The sequence below is a fragment of the Eumetopias jubatus genome, unplaced genomic scaffold (genome assembly GCF_037043125.1).
Source record: "Eumetopias jubatus isolate StellerSeaLion01/CBP00866 unplaced genomic scaffold, mEumJub1_p1.0 scaffold_1, whole genome shotgun sequence".
NCBI classification, from domain to species: Eukaryota; Metazoa; Chordata; class Mammalia; order Carnivora; family Otariidae; genus Eumetopias; species Eumetopias jubatus.
Window position 1 is genome coordinate 66,679,732 of NW_028274807.1, and position 22,485 is coordinate 66,702,216.

Sequence of the window (22,485 nt, forward strand, 5' to 3'; positions counted from 1 at the left end):
ACAATTTTTGGTGTCTGCTGTTCTTTCACATATTTATTTTCTAACTGTATATCCTCCATTTAAAAAAAAAAAAAGTCTATTCAGAGTCTTTTCCCGTTTCTAAATTGTCTCTAGGAAGTCCCAATAGTTGATTTTTGTCCTTGCTTCCCTTGCCTTTGGCGATGTTTCTAGGAAGAAGTTGCTGCGACTAAGGTCGAAGAGGTTGCTGCCTGTGTTCTCTAGGATTTTGATGGATTCCTGTCTCACATTTAGGTCTTTCATCCATTTTGAGTCTATTTTTGTGTGTGGTGTAAGGAAATGGTCCAGTTTCATTCTTCTGCATGTGGCTGTCCAATTTTCCCAACACTATTTGTTTAAATAGTCTTTATTAAGTTGTAAGAATTCTTTATGTATTCTAGATAGAAGTCCCTTATCAGAGTGGTGTTTAAGTGGCTCAGTTGGTTGAGCATCCGACTCTTGGTTTCAGCTCAGGTTGTGATCTCAGGGTCACGTAATCAAGCCCTGCTCGAGCTCCCTGCTCAGCGCAGAGTTTGCTTCCCCTTGCCCTCCAGCATGCTCTCTCTCTAAAAAAAAAATGGACCTCTTAAAAAAAAAAGTCCCTTATCAGAGATACAGTTTTTAAATATTTTCTTTCACTCTATAGGTTTTCTTTATGCTTTCTTAATGGTGTCCTCTGAAACACAGAAGTTTTTAATTTTGATGAAGTCCAAATTAATCTTTTTGTTGTTGTTGTTGTTGCTCATGCTTTTAGAGTCATACTTAGGGATTCTCAATCCTAAGTTTCCTTCTAAGAGTTTTAAAGTTTTAGCTCTTACATTTAGGTCTGTCATCTACTTTGAGTTAATTATTATTCATGGTATGAGGTAAGGGTCCAACTACATTTCACATATGGCTACCCATTTGTTCCAGGCACCATTTCTCCATCGAATGGTCCTAACACCCTTGTTGAAAGACAAATTAACCACATCTATATGGCTTTATTTCTCAACTCAATTATATTCTATTGATTTCTATGTATATCCTTGTGCCGATTCCACACAATCTTGACTACCATTTTTGTAGTAAGTTTTGAAATCAGGAAGTATAAGTCCTCCTATCTTATCCTTTTTCAAGACTGTTTTGGCTCTTCCAGACACCCTGCAATTCCGTATGATTTTTAGGATCAGTTTGTCAATTTCTACAAAAGAAGTCAGCTGGGATTCTGATACAGACTACACTGAATCTGTAGGTCAATGTGGGGAGTACTGCCATCTTAATGTTAAATCTTCCAATCCACAGACAGGATATTTTTCTCTTAGATCTTCCCTAGTTTCTTTCAACAATATTTTGTAGTTTCCAGTGTTTTATACTTCTTTTGTTAAATTTATTCCTAATTTTTTTGATGCTATTATAAATGCAATTTTTTTCTTAATCTCACTTTTGGATTGTTCACAACAAATCTATAAAAACACAATTAATTTTTGTATACTGATTTTGTATTGTGCAACTTTGCTGAACTTGTTATTAGTACTAATATTTTTTTAGTGGATTTTCTAAGTCACTTCATACAAAATCATATCATCTGTAAGAGACAGTTTTGTTTCTTTCTTTCCAATCTTGAGGATTTTGTGTATTTTTCTTTCTTTTCCTTTTTTTTTTCAAAATTGCCATAGCTAGAACCTCTAATATAATGTCAAATAGAAATGGAGAAAGCAGGCACCCCTATTTCTGATTGTAGGGGAAAAGTGTTCAGTTTTCCCCCATTAAGTATGATGCTATCTTTGAGTTTTTCATAGATGTCTTTATTCATGTTGAGGAAGTTCCCCTCTAGTCCTCATTTTTTGAGCGTTTTTATCATTTAAAGGGTGTTGGATTTTGTCAAATTTTTTTTGTGTCTATTATGAGAACAATGTGACTTTTGTTTTTTATTTCCTGATATGTTATATTAACTGGTTAGTGAATTTCACACTAACTTTGCATTTCTGGGATATTATGCCACTTGGTCGTGGTATAAAATTCTTTTTATATGCTGGTGAATTAGGTTTGCTAATATTTTGAGGATTTTTGTGTTCATCTTCATAAGAGATAGTGGTCTGTAGTTTTCTTGGTATGTAGATGTCTTTGGTATCAGGGTAACACTAATACTAGCTTCAAAAAATAAGTTGGGAAGTGTTCTCCCTCTCAATTTTTAGGAAGAGTTAGTATTAATTCTTCTTTAAATGTTTGGTAGAATTTATCAGTGAAGCCATACGGGCCTGTGCTTTTCTTTGTGGGTAGCTTCATGATTAATCCAATCTCTTCACTTGCTATAGGTCTATTCAGTTTGTCTATGTAAGTCAGCTTCAGCAACCGTCTAAAAATTTTTCCATTTTAGGGGCGCCTGGGTGACTCGGTTGGGCGTCCAACTCTTGGTTTTGGTTCAGGTCTCAAGATCTCAGTGTTGTGAGATCAAATCCTGTGATGGGCTCCACACTCAGCAGGGAGTCTGCTTGAGATTCTTTCTCTCCCTCTCCCTAGGTCCCTCCCCCCCCATACTCGCTCTCTTGAAAATAAATGAATAAATCTTTTAAAAAATTGTCCATTTTATCTAAACTATGTAATTTATTGGTATGCAGTTGTTCATAGTATTCCTTTATAACCCTTTCCATTTTTGTAATCCCAGTAGTAATGTTCCCTCTCTTATTTCTGATTCAAGTAATTTAAGTCCTCTTTTTTCCTATGTCAGTCTGCCAATTTTGCTGATCTTTTCAAAGAACCAGTTTTTGGTTTCCTTAATTTTCTCTATTTTTTTTCTATTTTCTAGTTCATTAATTTCTACTCTCATCTTTATTAGTTCCCTCCGTCTGTTTTAGGTTTACTTTGCTCTTCTTTTTCCAGTGACTTAAGGTGGAAGGTTAGTTATTAATTTGAGATCTTTCTTCTTTCTTTATATAAGCATTTATTACTAAAAGTTTCCCTGTAAGCACTGCTTTAGCTGTATCCCATATTTTCTTAAGTGGTAAATTCATTTTCATTTATCTCAAACTATTTACTGGTTTCTCTTTTCATTTCTTCTTTGACCTACTGGTTATTTAAACTGATTTTAAATCAGTTTTGAGGAAAAAGAAAAAAATATGTGGTTATATTTTCTTTGAAAATTACATAATTACCTTTACTGGTACTCTTTGTTCATATGGATTCAAATTACCATCTGGAATCACTTGCTTTCAGCTTAAAGAACTTCCTTTAGCATTCTTGCAAGGTGGGTCTGCTAGTAATAAACTCTCTCAGTTCCTGTTTATCTGGGAAAATCTTCATTTCACTATCATTTTAAAAAGATAGCTTTGCTAGATATATAGGATTTTTGGTTGACTATATTTGTCTTTGAGTACTTAGAATATACTATTACACTGCCTCTGGCCTCCATTGTTTCTGCTGAGAAGTCAGCTATTATTCTTATCTGGGCTCCCTTGTAAGTCAATTCCTTGAAGAGATTAGGAGCATTTTATGACCTGCTTCTCCCCCTAAGCACCCCTACCAACATCTCTGAACCAGACCCCAGACCCCCAAGCTGGGGGTGCAGACAACAGCACACTTCTCTGAGAGCTATCCCCTATAGGAGTGAAATATTTTGTTGAGGGTAGGCAGCAGCCTGGGGTTTTCTCAGCTTGTCTCTTCTGACATGGAATCACCACCTTAGAAAACAGAAAAGATGATCTATTCTCCAGTACTCCCAGCAGCTCTGCACCCAGGTAGAGCCCCTGTTCCACAAGTGGGGACTGGGCAGAAGGTAGTTCTCTGCCTCTCCACCACATATACCCAGAACTTAGCTTCAGCAGCTAGGCAGCTAGGGGTGAGATGAGAAATCCTAATGTCCCGCTCCTCCCAAGAAAACCTTCCCTCCAACTGGAAGCTCTTCATTTACTGTACGCCCTTTGACCATTTCCAGAAGCTTTTAATAGTTGTTTTTCAAGTTTTCCCCAATTTTACTAGGGAGTGGGTCTGTAGAGCTCCTCATGCTGTCAGACTGGAATTCACAAATCAGTTATTTTTTTTAACTTATTTTTATTTGTATTTTTTTTCAAGATTTTCTTTATTTATTTGAGAGAGAGAGATTGAGAGACAGCATGAGAGGGGAGAGGGTCAGAGGGAGAAGCAGACTCCCCACTGGGCAGGGAGCCCCATGTGGAACCCGATCCCGGGACTCCAGGATCATGACCTGAGCTGAAGGCAGTCACTCAACCAACTGAGCCACCCAGGCGCCCCACAAAAGAGTTATTTTTAAGATGACTGTACTGCAAGCCTGGATTCAGAATCATTTGATTTATAATGTGCTATGTTGCAACATCTATTTTACCTGAATGTCTTAATAAACATACGAGGCAAGAAATTATTATTCTCATCCTTTACAGTTAAGGATTCAAGATGCTAAAAGAGGTTAAGTGACTTGGCCAGGGTTACACACTTAATACAGATAAAGCAAGGATATGAACCTAGGTTCCTGATTATAAACCTGATGTTCTACTATTACATACTGAATTGTGCTCCCCCCCCCACCAACTATGTATTGAAGCCCTAACTTCCATAATGACATTTGGATATAGGGCCTTTAAGGAGGTAATCAAGGTTAAATGGGTTCATAAGAGTGGGGTCCTAATCCAGTAGGACCAGTGTCCTTACAAGAAGAGGAAGAGACACCCAAGATCTGTTCCCCCAACCCCAGCCCCTATGTACATACACAAAAAGGCCATGTGAGGAAACAGCAAGAAGGCAGTCATCCACATGTGAGGATGATAGGCCCCACAGGAAACCAACCCTGTTGGCACCTTGATCTTGGACTTCTAGCCTCCAGAACTGGGATAAAATGGATTTCTGTTGTTTAAGCCACCCAATCTGTGGTAATTTTTATGGCTGCCCAAGCAGACTAATATATACAATACACCTGGTGGTATTTTGTCAGATTGAGCTTTATCGGACTGAAAGGCAGAGGCAATGCAGATGAGGATTTGCAAATAATTATGAAGGAATTATTTAACGGTGTTGAGAAATGATCCAGAGAAAAAAGCTGGATTCCTGAAGCAAGCAGCATTTTGGCTCTAAAATATCAAAATATAGCATAATAATAGCAGTGTTACAATGATGACCCAAGTTCAAGAATCAGAAGTTTTCGGTCAAAGAAAGGAGAAAGCCTAGGGTAACAGGGCAAGACCTAGATAAAGCTTAACAATACCAAAAACCAACTGGACTTCAGTAAGTGGAAGCCCGTACTCAACAGGGAGCTGGGAGGGCACACAATTAAGGGAAGACAATGTTAGGAATACACATATACAGAGAGAAAAAGTGATAAAACAAACGGAGTAAAAGGTAAAATGAACAACTGAGGAAGGCGGTTGAAGGGTAAAAAGAGGACCTCTGTACACTTCTTGAAATTCCTATAAGTTCGAAATTCTGGCAAAAACTTTTATTTTTTATTTATTTTATTTATTTATTTGAGAGAGAGAATGAGAGATAGAGAGCACAAGAAGGAAGAGGGTCAGAGGGAGAAGCAGACTCCCCGTCGAGCAGGGAGCCCGATGTGGGACTCGATCCAGGGACTCCAGGATCATGACCTGAGCCGAAGGCAGTCGCTTAACCAACTGAGCCACCCAGGTGCCCGCAAAAACTTTTTTTAAATATAAAAAAATCTAAAAGGAAAGAAATGCTCCTACAAAACTACTATTCACTTGCTTCCTTTTATTAAAGTGACATAAAAAGCAAGTCCAGAGAAGAGGGCTGGCCTTGAAGTCCTGTTTTCAAATTTACTTCTTCACAGTGATGTAGAAAAATACTAAACTTCTGTGAGCCTTGGTTTCCTTACTTGCACAATGGGGATATTACCTTCTAAGGTAAAGAGAAGTAAGAGGAAAGCGTACTCCCACTGTCCAGCCCTTATATAGCTCACACCTGATATTTGTGTAATGAAGAAATGGCTATAAATAGCTCTAAAGGTTCAAAAAAAGATCTCTTCTGACCAAAGCGATGAGGTATAGCTCCATAAAGATGGGCGTTTCAGCTAGGTTGTGAAGAATAGATACTAATTCAACAGTTGAAGTTAAAAGAGAAACACCCACAAGACAGAAGAGTACAAATTAAAGGCCAGGTGTTAGAAAGTACAACTGATGAAGATTAGCACTAAGTTGTATTTGATCACGGCAACTGCTCTTTAAAAGCACACAAACATGAGAAATGCCAGCGTCTGTTTTCTCTTTCTTTTTTGGTTAAATTGTGGTATCTGAGAACTCACAAATGACTCCAACGCTCAAACTAGTAATTTCTATCATCCATATAGTGCACCTGTGCCTCTGAATTATTCTTCCCTTTTAAATTACAAAAAAGGCTCATGTTAAAAACAAACAATACAGAAGGGTATAAACAGATAAATGAAAATGTACCCCTGCCTAAAGGTAACCATCAAGTTCTCCGCATATCCTTTCAATAACTGGTTATAGAAGTATACACATATCCTTCTGGTTTTTACTGTACACCGATGGGAAATTATAAACACAATTCTGCACTTTTGCTTTAACTCTGGACAAGCTTCCATACAATGCCTATAAATTATTTTTAATGTAGTAATTTTCTTTTAAGATTTTATTAGACAGAGAGACACAGCGAGAGAGGGAACACAAGCAGGGGGAGTGGGAGAGGGAGAAGCACGCTTCCCGCTGAGCAGGGAGCCTGATGCGGGGCTCGATTCCAGGACCCTGGGATCATGACCTGAGCCGAAGGCAGACGCTTAACGACTGAGCCACCCAGGTGCCCTAATATAGTAATTTTTATACCATAAGGACCAGACTCTAAACATCACTGACAATTAAGCTTGTCTCCAATTTTCTATTACAAACAGTGCTGTAACCAATATTCTCCTTCATGTATTTGCAAATATTCTGCAATTATATCCAATAATGAATTCTAAACAGTGGAACCTAAAGCTCTAAAGCATGTGCACTTAAAATTTTGATAGTCAAAGTACCCCCTAAAATACTGCACCAATGTACACCAGTGAATATGAGTGCATCAGTTCCCCACCACTATCACTGTTAACTCCAGACTGATTCAAACTTTTCCATATTTGACAATATCATATGTGAAAAAATGCTTCTCATGAAAACTATTTTCATAATACTAAGACGTTGTATACGCTTTTTTTTCACTTTCACTAAGTTTTTCAGAAGCTTCATGACATGATGACATCATCACTCTGACGCCTAATGGAATGTGTGTTGTGTATTTCTGTGTTTTAAAATTTTAATTTCTAATACAGTAAATATTAACTGATACAAAACAGCAACATAAACAAAAGTTCTTTGGGGGTCCTCAATAAGTTAAGAGTATAAAGAAGTTCCCAGGCCAAAAAATTTAAGAACACTTAATCCAATCTTTTTTTTTTTTTTAAAGATTTATTTATTTGTCAGAGAGAGAGAGCACAAGCAGGGGGAGCAGCAGGCAGAGGGAGAGCAGTTTCCTCGCCAAGCAAGGAGTCCAATGCAGGACTCAATCCCAGGACCCTGGGATCATCACCTGAGCTGAAAGAAGACGCTTAACTGACTGAGCCACCCAAATGTTCCCAATCTTTTCTGTCTTAAGAAAAAAGTAGTCATTGGATAGTCAGATAACATTCTAATCATAGATTAAGGAAACTCAACATCTTTAAAATACTGTCTTCTTGGTCAAGAATTAAATATGTATTTACATTGATCTTTTTTGTTGCAATGATAAATGTGAAATTCCCTTCCATTATATTCTAACTGGCTACTGTCTATATATGAAAATTACTCATTACTATATATAAACTTTTTAAGCCAGCCAATGAATTAAATCAGCTACTGAATTCTGTTTCTGATACTTTGAGCTGACACTCTCAATACTTAATAGCGCTAAAAAATTGTAACTTTTGCCTCCTCCATTCTAAAATCTGTATTTCATTTCACTTCCTATTTTAAAATATTTAACTAGTACTTCCAGGACAAAGTTACAATGTTAATTAAGCAACAAAGGTTAGAGCAGGCATTTTTATCTCATTTCTGGTTTTGATCTATGTCATATAGTATTTTGTTATTAAACATGATACTAGGGTATTTAAAAAAAAAAAAGCCAGGTTTACTGAGGTATTATTTATAACTTACATACAGTAAAACTTAACATTTAAGTAAATACCACCACAAACAGAAAACATTTTCTTTACTATGAAAAGTTCTGTCAGGTCTCTTTCTAGTAAATCCACTCCCTCCCCAACCCCAGGTACTCGATGATTTATTTTCTATCCCTACAGTTTTGCATTTTCCAGAATGTAAAATAAATGGAACCATCCAGTATGTTGCCTTTTGAGTGTGGCTTCTTTCAGCCAGTATTAACTATTTTGAGATTCATAAGTGTTGTTTTATCTTTCAGTAATTCATTCCTTTTATTGCTGAATTGTATTCCAATGTATTCCACACTTTATTCACCACTTGACAGACATTTGGGTTGGTGCAGTTTTTGGTGATTATGAATAAGCCACTGGAAACATTCATATACGGTTTTTGTGTGAACAAATATTTTCATTTTTCTTGGGTAAAAACCTGGGAGGACACTGCTGGGTCATACGGTAAGAATATATTTACCTTTCTAAGAGTGTCGACTGTTTTTCAAAGTGGCTATACCATCATGCGTTCCCACCAGCAATCTATGAGCTCCAGTTGTGTTGCAGTATTGTTTTGAGATACTTTTTTAAAAAATGACATCTAAGTACCAGCCATCTATACTTATTTTACTAGTTTTTAAAACCTGAAATGTGTGTTGAATTTGATAAAATGACTTTTTGGTGGTTATTAAAATGGTCAAGTTTATCTACTTTGACCTATTAAATATGGTGAGATATTAATAGATATTAATAGATTTCTTAATATTCAATGATTGATTCTTGGAATAAACACACTTGGTCATAGTATATCATTCTTTTAAAATCTATGTTAATATTTTCTTAAAAATTTCTACACCACAAATCAAAATCACAGTAAGATATTACCTAACACCTGTCAAAATAGTATCAAAAAGACAAGAAATAACAAGTGTTGGAGAGGATGTGGAGAAAAAGGAACCCTCATGCACTGTTGGTGAAAATTCAAACTGGTCCCGCCACCACAGAAAACTGCATGGAGGTTCCTCAAAAATTAAAAATAGAATCACCGAATGATCCAGTAATTCCACTACTGGGTATTTACCCAAAGAAAATGGAAACACTCATTCGAAAAGATATATGCACCCCTATGTTTATTGCAGCACTGTTTACAATAGCCAAGATATGGAAGAAAACTGAATGTCCATAGACAAATGAATAAAAAAGACATGGTGTATATATGTACAATGGAATATTATTCTGCCACCAAAAAAAAAAAGAATCTCACCACTTTGCGACAACACGGATAGACCCAGAGGGTATTACACTAAGTGGAGTAACTCAGAGAAAGACAAATACCCTAAGATCTCACTTACACGTGGAATCTAAAAAACAAAGCAAACAAACAAAACAAAAAGCAAAACCAACCCATGAATATAAAGAACAAACTAGTGGTTTGCCAGAGGGGAGGGAAGTGGGGGAAGATGGGCAAAAGAAGTGAAGGGGAGTGGAGAGATACAGGCTTTCAGTTATGAAATGAATAAAGCACAGGGCTGAAAGGTACAGCATCTTCTACGGAATACAGTCAATGGTACTGTAACAATGTTGGAAGGTGACCTACAGTACCTACACTTGTGAGCACTGCACAGGTATAAAATTATAGAATTACTACCTTGTATACCTGAAACTAATGTAACATTGTGTCAACTATACTTAAATTAAAAAAAAACCCATGAAAGAAAAATTTCTACACCAGTATCCATAAATGAGATTGATTATTTAATATAAAACCCTCCTCCCCACTTTTTTGTGGGGGACAGGGTATCTGACACATTGAGAACATTTTGAAAAAACACATGGGTATGATTCCAGTTATATGACATTCTACAAAAGGCAAAACTATGTAAACAGTTAAAAGATCAGTGGTTGCCAGGGGTTTATGGGGTGGGAGGGATAAAGAGCTGAGAAGATTTTTTGGGCATTTAGAAACTATTCTGTATGATATTATAATGGTGGATACCTGTCACAATACATTTGTCAAAACCCATAGATGTACAACGTGAAGAATGAATGTAAACTTAATGTAAACTATGGACTCTGGATGATAATGATGTACCAATGTTGGTTCCATTATAACAAATGTAACAATCTGATGCAAATGTTGATGGTGGGGAAGGTAGTGGGGTATGTGGGAACTCTATTTTCCATTCAATTTTGTTATGAACCTAAAAGTGCTCTAAAATAGAGTCTATATCAAAAAAAAACTTAAATATTTATTCACTCACATTGATAACTGAGATTGGTTGGTTCCCCCTCTTTGTGGGTTAAAGAGGGGATTTTATCTGTCACATGGGAGAGCTTTTTAAACAGATACCTCAGCTGTCCTTCCAAAGAACCTGATTAATAAGTCTGAGGCACATACTAGGTCTCTGGTGTTTTGTTTTTTTCTTTCAAAGATTCCCAAGTAAATTCTGAGATACATCTGCAATTGAAAAACACTATAATGGAGCAAAAGCTTTACTGGAAAATAATGCAAAATACAGCTGAAATGTAGACTTAAGTTAGATTGAAAGGAACTTTGATAACAAAGAAATGAAACGAAATCTACAGAGGATTATAAGAGGAATAACAAAGTCATAATATGAATAATTTTGCTAATCCTAATCAAGTATTTTTAGGATATTATCACCTAGACAATTAATTAAAAAACCTAAGTTACTGTCAATAATTTTTCAAAGTACCCTCTCAGGAACCAGAAGCCTTTAAAATTAAAGCCATTATGCCTAATTTTCCATGTTTTCTGAGGAAATAAAGCCAAGAAAGCAATAAAATTAAAAACCAGATGCAAAACTGGTGGTAAAATACAAATGCACTCTACTCTTCCAAAATGAAATCTTCCACTTTCTCCTTCATGTCCATTTAGTTAATTATCAAATTTTCCTTATTACTCTATCCAGAGTGTTTGATTTTATCTGCTCCTGTCTATTCTCACGGCCACCAGTCTAGTCCAGATCCTTGTCATCCTATATCCACAGAACTGCAAGAACTCTAACCCACCCTTCCTTAACCTCTGGCTCTCTGCTCTTCAAGGCATCCTTCACACAGTTCTCAGATTAATCTCAACACCTTTTTCATTCTATTACTTTGATGCCTAAAGATCTAGAATGCATCTTTAGCACATTGTAAATCAAATTTGAAACTCTTTGTCCTACAAGAAAATTTGGCATTGATTGAGTCAATAAATACTCTCTCCATCCAACATCAATCTATATCCAACATACTTAATGTAGATCTTTTCATATTTTATTATATTCAAGATGGTATATATTTAGTATGCTGAGTCAATCCACCTAGTCAGTAAATCCCAAACACACACTAAAAATTCTGAATATTTAACATTCAACATATTCTTTATGAAATACCATAAAACACTAATATAGTTAATTTACTTAATCATATAAATTAAACAATTTTATTAGAAAACATGACAAAAAATATTACTACAAAATAAGCTATGGGGGCACCTGGGTGGCTCAGCTGTTAGGCGTCTCCCTTCGGCTCGGGTCATGATCCCGGGGTCCTGGGATCGAGCCCCGCATCAGGCTCCCTGCTCAGTGGGAGGCCTGCTTCTCCCTCTCCCACTCCCCCTGCTTGTGTTCCTGCTCTTGCTAACTCTCTCTCTGTCAAATAAATAAATAAAATCTTAAAAAAAAAATAAGTTATGGATTTATAAATGTAAGCATAAACGAATTTAAGTATAAAAAAGCTTTCAGTTCATTTGTAAATATTAATTATTTGTTACCAACTTATAATCAAGTGGTTGCAGGCCCTTTTAAGAGATTTTAATAAAAATTAGAGAAGAAAAGTAAAACTGAAAATATTCTACTCATTTTTTTCCTATAAAATAATTCAAAGAGTTCCTTTATTTTAGTGACATTCTAGTGGGGGCAAAGTCTGAAAAATACTGCCCTAAGTCTCTCCTATGAGAAGTCAATGCTGCAGACGTGATTCATTGTCTCATCTCCGGTTACATCTTATAGCTCTAACCCTATTCATCTAATAGAAATACCTACTTTCTTTTATGTCCCAGCTTCAAACTTTCTTCCACTGAGAAGTTGATAATAACCTTTGACCCTGAATTTTGATCTCACCTTCCAGTATCTATGGGTTCCCAACTTGCAATGTTCCCCCAAAGTCCTTCTCGATAGCCAAACATTTAAAAGAAAATATTTACTAAGGATTTTAGAAACCCATACCCTAGGATTCAGTAATTCCACTTTTGGGATATACCCAAAGGAAATAATATTAGCAGTATATATAAAACTGTTCACCACAGTGTGATTGTTACAGTGAAAAATTGTAAACCTAAAAATTCCAAAATGAGGGCTTGGTTATGGAAATAACATACTGAGAAATGAAAAAAATAATGCTAACATACAAAAAATCCGGATGTTGGGAAGAAAAACCCCACTTATATTATTCTCTATACCTTTAAAATTACTTCATAACTTAAAGTGGTATACAAAAGTTTTAAGAGCAAGTTAATATTATTTTTCTGTATCTTCCAAATTTTCTACAGTAAGCAATATACTATTTATACAAGAAAAACTTTCAAAAAGTAGAGCTGAAAGCATATATTTACTACAGTGAAGTGTCCCAGCCTACCTAAAACACTGAAAACACTGCATTCTTTACTTTTGGCTAGAATTTTATCAACTCAATGTTCTGCTATTTCAAAGTTCTGATTGAATACTTTAGGTCTTTAAAAAAAAAACTACCTCTTCCCTTATATGTCACTGGATTATTTTTATTCTTAATTTTTATTTTTTCTTTAAAGATTTATTTATTTAAGAGAGAGAGAGGGGCACCTGGATGGCTCAGTTGATTAAGCGTCTGCCTTTGACTCAGGTCATGATCCCAGGGCCTAGGATCTGGCCATGTCAGTTTCCCTGCTCAGGGGTGAGTCTGCTTCTCCCTCTCCCTCTGCTTCTCCCTCCTCCCCTTGCTCATGCTGTTTCTCTCTCTCAAATAAATAAAATCTTTAAAAAGAGAAAGAGAGAGAGCCCGTGAGCTCATGCCCATGGTGGGTAGGGGAAGGTAAAGGACAGAGGGAGAGGGAGAGAATCCTGGACAGAACAGACTCCTTGCTGAGCGCAGAGCCCAAGGTGGGGCTCAATCCCACGCCCCCAAGATCATGACCTGAGCCAAAATCAAGAGTCTCCACTCAATAACTGAGCCACCCAGAAGTCCCTTGGATTTTTTTTTTAAACAAATCTTTCCCCAAAATGGTGTAAAGAGTTCCTTCATGTTAAAAAAGAAAAACCACAAACTTACCTTAATCCAATTCATATTCATTACTGAAATTAATAAGTTCTGTAATATATCTATCACGTGAACTTATGAGGGTTTTCACATTTCAAATTAAGAAGCAGCACAATCAGGATGTACCTTTCTTCCCAAAATATATTAACAACTCAAAGCTCAGAAATTTTAATTTTTTAAGATTTTATTTTTAAGTAATCTCTGCACCCAACATGGGACCTGAACCCACAACCCTGGGATCAAAAGCTGCACGCTCCACCAATCAAGCCAGCCAGGCCCCCCTCAGAAATTTTAATTTTAATCTTCAATACTAAGCATAGGACTGAGCATATAGCAGTCCCTCAACTGCTATGAAAAGAATGAACAGACCAGAAAATAGTTTATGAACTAATGTAACATTGTGTTTCAACGATACTCAAAATTTTTTTTAAAAGTCTATATAAAGAAGTAAAACAGCAAATTTGGTAGATTTATCAACGCTAAAATTTTAACTATTTTTCAGAGGAATGACCCACAGGATAGAAAGGAGCAAATCACATATGATAAGATGTCAAAACCTTGTTAGAAACTATAAAACAGGTGGTCAAGCGATATTATACTAGCAAAGTGGAGAACTCTAAAGCCTAAGCACCTGCAAAGAAGTTGATTCACACTGCCCACAAGCATCTCTGAAGGTTGAGGGAGCAACACTAGAAGGTTAGCTGAAAGTCTACAAAACAGTCATCATAGCCAGATTTCCTCCCCCACTGTTCAGAACCAGGCAACCATCCCTCCCCCAACCCTACAGTTGTGGAAAAGATTACTTTGAAGAAACCAAACTAAAGAGACTCCAAAATGGAGGTCTCCACTACAGGTAAGGTGGGAGTAATATGCCAAACAGAAAACAGGATTACAAGAACACAATGAACAGTAAGAACCCCAGCTCCTCTTCTAAGACAGATACTCAAAACACAGCAGCCAGGTGTACATAACCTCCCCACAAGAGACTGGAGGCTCTCTTCCTCAAGGAAACTGACCAGCCCAAGAGAAAAGACCTATGAGTGTCCCCTCCTCCCATAAATGGCCACCTTTAACAAGCCACACCTATAGAATTTTCAGTTCAGTTTTTGGCACTTCACTCTTAAATATGAATGGACAGCCATATAAGATTATGGCTGGGGAAAGCCGCTACAGAGAAGAAACAGCAATAGAAACAAAAAAAGGAACTTAGAAGAAACAGAGCAAAGTGGGGGAAAAAAAAGAAAGCTTAAAGAAAAAACTATTAAAATCTTCAAAGGATTATAGTGTCTACAAAACAATATAAAGATACTATAACATAGAATGAGCTCTAAGAAACTTAAAGTGTGGATAGAAATTAGAAACTCAATAGGAAGGTTGGAAGATAACACCGAGGAAATTTCTTAGGAAGCGGAACCAAAAAGACTGACGGAAAGTAAGACGGAGGAAAAAAAGAAAAAAGAACAACCTACGAGGGGTGCCTGGGTGGCTCAGTCGGTTAAGCGTCTGCCTTTGGCTCAGGTCATGATCCCAGGGTCCTAGGATTGAGCCCTGTGGGCTCTCTGCTCAGTGGGGAGTCTGCTTTTCCCTCTCTCTCTCCCTGCCACTCCCCCTGCTTGTACTCTTTCTCTCCCTGTCAAAGAAATAGAATCTTTAAAAAAATAAATAAATAAAAATAAAAGAACACATGAGTTCCAATACCCAAATAATACAAATTCCAACAGAGAACAAAAAAACTGATGAAGAAGAGATTATCAAAGAAATAAGGCATCAAATTTAGAATATCCATTCAATGAAAGACACTACAGACAAAAGTAACAGAAAGACGACAGGCTTAGAGGAGATATTTTCCAACCTAAAATCAAAAGACCATTCAAATCTAACCTCCACAAGGAACGTCTGCAAACCAAAAAAAAAAAAAAAAAAAAAAAAGACAGCAACCCAAAGGAAAGAGAAACTAAGGGCAAAACAATTTTCAAAAGGGAAAACCTGAATGGATCCAAGAGATGCTCGAACTCATTAGTGATCAGAGAATATAAACTGAAACAGTGAGATACCTACTTTATATCCATCAGACTGGCAAATACTAGAAAGTTGAATAAAACCAAATACTGAGGGGCACCTGGGTGGCTCAGTCCGTTGAGTGTCTGCCTTTGGCTCAGGTCATGATCCCAGGGTCCTGGGATGGAGCCCCGCATCCGGCTCCCTGCTCGTCAGGGAGCCTGCTTCTCCCTCTCCCACTCCCCCTGCTTGTGTTCCCTCTCTTGCTGTGTCTCTCTCTGTCAAATAAATAAATAAAATCTTAAAAAAACAAAAACAAAAACAAGTGCTGACAAAGATGTGGGCAAACAACCCTCCTGTAGTTCTAGTGAGCACATAAACTAGTGCTCCTATTCTATGACCCAGGAATCCCACTCCTAGGTATATATCCCAGAAAACTTCCCACACAGGTCCTTAATAATATACAAGTAAGAGTATATTTACCACATTGTATTTCTGATGCAAGAAAGGTGGGAAAGAAAAATAAAATGTGGTAGATGCATATTATGGAATTATATTATACACAACTGTATGTACACACAACAAAACAGAAAGGTCTCCAAAACAATGCTGAGTAAAAAAAAGTAAGAAACAGGACAAGGTCTATAACATAATACATAAACTAAATACATACACATACACACACGCACCATGACATATTTCACAATGATTCATATATAATCAAGAAATATATCAACCACAATGCAGTGGATACCTGCTGAAAAGAGTAATGGGGAAGTAGGGCTTAGAAATGAAAGGAAAATTTAAAGAACCCTGTACAGTCTGATGATAGTACATCAGTAACAGAGAAGCATAATTAACTTTAAAATTCTTTCTACCTGAAGTCCAAAAAATAATAAAAAATGTTTTTCCAGAACTAAAGGACATAAATTTCCAGTTTGTAAGCATCCATGGAGTGGCCTTAAATTAAAACAACAAAAAAAAACCTATCTAGGCACATTATCATGAAATTTCAAGGGTTAAAAATATCCAAAAAGTTTCTAGAAAGATGGCAAGGTCACAAAGAATCAGAATGGTTTTGGACTTCAACAGCAACAATGGAATGCAAGAAAACAAGCTATGACTTCCAAACTTTTTAAGCCTACGATTTTATACCCAGCCAAATTATTGATGAAATGTTAAGATAGAAGAGAGATTCATTTCAATCATGCATTCAGAAAGTTTTTACTTCCCAGGTATCTTTTCTCAGGAGGCTAAGAAAATATGGGAAACAGGAGACCCAATATAGGAGAGACGCCAAGAGAATTTCAAGAGTGATGTAAAGAGAAGTTCCAGGATAACAGGTAGCAAATAGGCCTAGAAAGTTACCAGTCCAGATTGCATTAAAAGGAGGGAGAGTTCTAGGACAGCTATCTCAAGAACTGAAGGGAGGGGAAAAAAGTATTAACTCCTGGAAAAACACAAATTGGTTAACAGAAGAAATGACATCATAATACACTACGTGGTTCAGCTGTGAATATTTACATAGTAAATATTGTAAACACTCTGAATATTGACTTAATAAAGAACTATGTCAATTATATTGGGAGGATGGGAGAGGCAGTGTGTATACATGGAGGAAAGTCAATAGATAACGCCCGAATTGCTATCTCAAGAAGCAAATTATTAATTAATATGAGAATAAAAGCTAAAAAAAGAGGGGGGTAGGGGCACCTGGGTGGCTCAATTGGTTAAGCATCTGACTCTTGTTCTCAGCTCAGGTCTTGATCTCAGGATCATAAGTTCAAGCCCGGAGTAGGGCTCCACAATGGGCATGGAGCCTACTTCAAAAAAAAAAAAAAAAAGGTGGGGGTAGGCTCTACAAGTGCAGGGGCTGAGACAGGGGACAGTTGTTTTTCACACAGTATTCTAATTAAAAAATTGTATTTTTTTAATGGCAATAAAGCAAGGAACTCTAACATTCTTTCTTCAACTTTTAGTAAGTAAGATCTTCACAGTATCATTTAATGATACTAAAAGAACTACATCTAGTTTGTTCTGCTTGGGAGACTGAACTGCAAACCAAGACAAAAATCAAGCTTCAATGGTTGATGTGAACATAGTACAAATAGCCCTGTTTGAATTCCAGCTCCATCACGTACCATGTGAAGTAGGGCAAGTTACCTAACCACCCTGTACATGCAACCACCTCCTCAAAGTGGTTTTGCAAGGATAATTAAGAGAAAATACTTATGGTAATGCTTGATCCATCAATAGATGTCAGTCCCTCCTGCTTGTCTTTCTGTTCCCTAGCTACAAGCCCCCATTCTGGCCCCAAGCTGCCTTGTTGGTCAGAACACAGAGACTCATGGACAACTCAGCACATATCCCTCCTCATGCTGGAAAATCAATCACGATGAGTAAGCAGCCTTATCTTTGTATATGAAGAGCAGCATTATTCTTGTTATGTGAAGAAGATTATCCCTATTATCCACATTCTGGATTATTGCCTGCTTTCAAGAACTGTCCTAATTAATCTACTACACTAGGTCAGAAACATTTTATCACTTCAATCTGTGTTTTGTGGGGTTGCAACACCTTAAAAAAAAAAAAAACAGAACTGCACGTTCCATCAGTCTTCATCCCTGCTCTTTCACTGCAGGGCCTCAAAATTTTCTAATGCAGGCCCTATCTGGCCCCCCACTGGCCTGGGGCCACCTCCTGCTTACTGCAGCAAGAACAGAGTGAAATCAGCCCCAATCAGCTAATTGAATTGTTTACCATTTCCAACGTTTTCTTCCATTATTACAGCTGAATTCATAATACCTGCAGAGTACAGCGATCTTAAAACAAAGACTGAGTAATAGGGAATTACCTTTATCACTAGGTCAGTCACTTTTACTTGCATGGCCCAAAGTCTTAATTGATTTTATACAAAGTATTCATACATACTTCTAAAAACAATCTGACAGACTTAACACAAACATCATAATTCAAGACAATCATTAATTTAACAAACACTGTGTGAAAACAACAGAGCTAAAAACAAGATATAATCCTTAATCTCAAACGAAAGGGAAAAGGTAGAAACTAAATTGAGAGCAACGGAGAACAAAGAGTAGTCTAGGAAAAAACTGAGAGGAATTCCAAACTATCTGATATTGTTTATAACATAGTTGAGGCTAAAGAAAATTATAAAAATTGGACACAGCTCTGAACCTCCTGACAGCCAAAGTGTAAAGAGCAACAGGATGGCTTAAAAATACAAATGATCTAATAAAAGTAGTCATTTGTTTAAAATAAAAAAAGGTCTATCAATTTGTCTTAAAAAGAATTTGTCTTTAAAGTATCTACTTTATAAGGACCAATAAATAAATTAGAAAGTGTCTTGGATGGCAATGAAGATTTTTTCATGTTGTCTTTTATTATGCACCAATCCTAGATAAAAGTCAATGTCCATAATATTAAATCGTAGGTCTGTGAAGAGGACCTAAAGTAACAAAATGCAAGTATACTGACTTCAGGTGAGGTTTTTACTCCTATAATTTATTCTAGGTTTTTACATGTTTTGTTTCTCTACTAGACTGTAAATTCCTTAAGGCTCATGTCTGATTCCATTTGAACTTCCTTTGCTGTTTACTAGAGTACATTACAGTTTCTGCTCAATTATAATGCCTGATAAAATGCCATGCAGTTAATATTTGTATTCATTATGTTAGCCTTCCCCTCCAGACTATCATTTCCATGACATAGTAAACAGTGTTTTGGCCATGTCTGTGTCCCTAGTCTCAGAGCACACAATCAGTAAGTATTCACTGAATGAACATTAAATTTAACAAAAAACACAACAAAGAAGTATGAAAGAAGAGGAGAAATGATTCTTTTTTTTTCTTTTTGAGAAATAATTCTTAAAATGGCAACGATCTTGGGTTCTGAGGCTGGTTGCAACAAAAATTGGATAACCTTAGGTAAGTCATTTAACCTCTCTGGCCTTCAAAGTTTCATTGGCAGAATCGAAAAATTAACATCTACTTCAAAGTTACCGTGAGGATTAGGTGTTTTACTATACCTAAGGTGTTCAGCACAATACCTGGAAAGGAGCTCAAATGTTCATTCCTTTCCCTCAAGTCCTCCATCTTACAATCAAGTATACACAGTGCCCCCCGAGAATAAATGATTTCAGTAAAAATACAACAGACTTCATTATCATTTTCCTTTGAAAAGTTAAAATTTCATCTCAATTTTTAAGGGGAAATAACTTCTGGATCCGTTTAAAAATATTACAAACACAAGAACAAGTTAATGTCAAGAATGAGCCTTGAAGCAACAAGAAAGGGGAAAAACACTTACTCATCTACTGCTGAGAAACAGGGGTTTTGAAGGAACTGTTTCTTAAAGGAAAAAAGGACTGAAAAAGTTGGGAATATTATCTATTAGCATGTTTTACAAAGAGAACTTCAAAATCGTTTATTCTGAATTTAAAACTTAAAAAAACAATGATTTTGAAATCTTTCCCTTAAAAGTGACACATTAAATATTTTCCTCCCAACCTAAAACATTCCTTCAAAACGACTTCCCTGACTCCAGTCATCCTTGGGTTTTCTCCTCCCATTTTGCGCTTCATCTAATACTTCGCTGTTTCCCTCGCATCACCACTTACACTATGTGCAGACGAAGTTCTGTCATTCCTATAATTACCACACCCCGGTCAGCCGCTTCAGGCCCATGTTGTTATGACATCTGTAAACTGCAGTCGTCCGTCTCCACCCCCGCCCCCCTCCCTCCCAACCACCGGCTCCGGCTCTAACTTGTGAATTTCCAAGACGGTCCCTTCCAACCTCGGTCAGGATTCCTACCCGCGCCCCCTGCTCCCTCCTGCCTCAGTCCCAGCACTCTGCGCTGCCCACCCCCGCCCCCCGCCGCCCGCTCGCGCCGGGCCGCGGCGCAGACTCAGCGCTCGCCTCCTCTCCGCCCCGCTGCCTCGGCGCCCCGCAGTCCCCGACGCCGCTTCCAGCCTCGCCGCCGCCCCGCCCCGCCTCGCTTCGCCTCGCCTCGCCACGACCGGCGCTCCCCACCCCCACCTTCCCCTCCGCCGGCCGCGCGGCCGTTAGGACAGCCGGGCTCGTGACGCACGGACGCGCCGCTAGCGCCCGGGCCCAGGGACCAGAGCTCAAGCCCAGCCGGCGCCCGCCCTCGCCCCGGGGCCTCTCCCGGGTCTAGCCGGGGACTGCCGGATCCGCCAGCGGGAGGGGGAGGGGCCGGAGCCACGGGGCCCCGCACTCACCAGGCTCAAGGCAACCGATCCCGGTGCCGATGCTGGGGTGAGCCGCTCGCTCGCTTGCCGGCCCGCCGTACCTCTCCCGCGCACAAGCTCCAACAGCCGGCCAGCGCCGGTGCTCACCAGGCCTCGCTCTCCGCCGCCGCGCACCCAGCAGCGAGACCCAGCTCAGCGGGCGTTCGCAGTGCGCCTGCGCGCGGGGGCCGGCCCGCACGCCTGCGCGTTTCCTTCTGCTGCCCTAATGCAGAGGCTGCCGGGAGATGTAGTTTTCTACCCGTCTTACCCTGGGAAGTCCTAGCGGCTGGGGGAAACCAGTGAAGGAATAAACGGTCGAGGATCGGGAAGGTCTGGCTGAGGAGGAGATTCGCGGTCAATGGCAAAAGTTGGAGAATCGTGATGGAGTGACCGTGGGACGGTACTTAGGTTGAATTGCAAAGTTATGTCTACAAATCTGTCTTCACAGCTCTTCCTAGGTGGATTGATCCTCACCTCCCTTGTCTATAACTAGCCTCTAACAGAGTTTGTACCTAATACACATTTACTGAATGAAGGATGGAATGAGTGAAGGCTGAAGGAGTATTGCAAAAGTGTTAAAAGTCAGTGCTCGTGTCTAAGGCATCATAGGCAGCACGTGTGAGGAGGCTTCTGGGTATTTTGTTGTTGTTCTCTCCCTTCCCCTTTGCCCGATAATGTATGAAAAGTATCAAAAATAATTAAAATAGTGGCTTCACTCCCAAGTGCTCGCAAACGAAAGTTTGGGCAAATAATTGTTACTGTTAAAATTGATGGAATTCCTTTTGAAGAGTGCTTTCAAAAGAAGAAGGACTGAAGCCAGCCAAGCAGAGGTCACAGAATAAAAAGTCTCACATGTGACATGGTTTATCAAATTGATTTAAAACACTGGCAGAGAAGCAACGTGAAAGAAATCTGGTGGCTTAATTCATTAAAAAGTGTGGGAGGGAGGTCCATACACTACCTGAATCCTAGGCTATGAAATGTTCATTTGTCCTTGATCTCTTCCTGCCACATCAGCATTCTCCACTGGTGAATGGTGTGCTTTTTAGGATGAATTGAGTGTGAGCAAGGGGACTGGGGAAAGGGAAGGTGTTCTAAGGGAGAGAGTTAGGGGCAAGTATACCTGACCTCAGCTAAACTGAGGAGAGATCACTTTATTCCAATCAGGAACTAAGATTATTCAGAGCTGGACTTTAGTCTTTGTGAAAACTAATTTCTTTCCAGTTCACTCTTACTCCTAGCTAGGGCCCTTCTTCCTTGGCCCAGCCTCTCTTTCTGGGCCCAGCTTCCTCAGCCCCATGAGACAGCCAAAAGCTCCACTCAGTTTTTCAGCCACTGCTTTCAGACTTAGCAATCACCTCAGGTGGAAAAGTGATGGCAAACGTCAGGCTTATCTCTTATGGCTTCCATTTTCTTCCAGATCTGGGACCCACAAATTCTCACTGCCTTGGTGGTTCCTCCATGCCTTAGTGTTTTTATATTTTGTCCAGTTATTCTCAGTGCTGGAGAATTTGTTTGACAACAGTAGGCCATTGCTGAAGCAAAATTCTTATATATATATATATATATATATATATATATATATATATATATATATGTTACTTTAAAAAAATGTTATCAGGGGCGCCTGGGTGGCTCAGTCGTTAAGGGTCTGCCTTCGGCTCAGGTCATGATCTCAGGGTCCTGGGTTTGAGTCCTGCATTGGGCTCCCTGCTCAGTGGGGAGTCTGCTTCTCCCTTTCCCACTCCCCCTGTTTGTGTTCCCTCTCTTGCTATCTCTCTCTCTCTGTCAAATAAAT

At 38.5% G+C, this 22,485-nt stretch overlaps 1 protein-coding gene across 1 annotated transcript in view; it reads right to left on the reverse strand.

Moving 5' to 3' along the window:
* KPNA1 (karyopherin subunit alpha 1) overlaps window positions 1–20,849 on the reverse strand; it is a 69,938-nt gene extending 49,089 nt beyond the window's left edge. The window contains exon 1 of the mRNA XM_028110568.2: window positions 20,679–20,849. The gene's annotated coding sequence lies outside the window, so the exon portion shown is untranslated. The remainder of the gene's footprint in view (window positions 1–20,678) is intronic.
* Window positions 20,850–22,485: the final 1,636 nt, after the last annotated feature.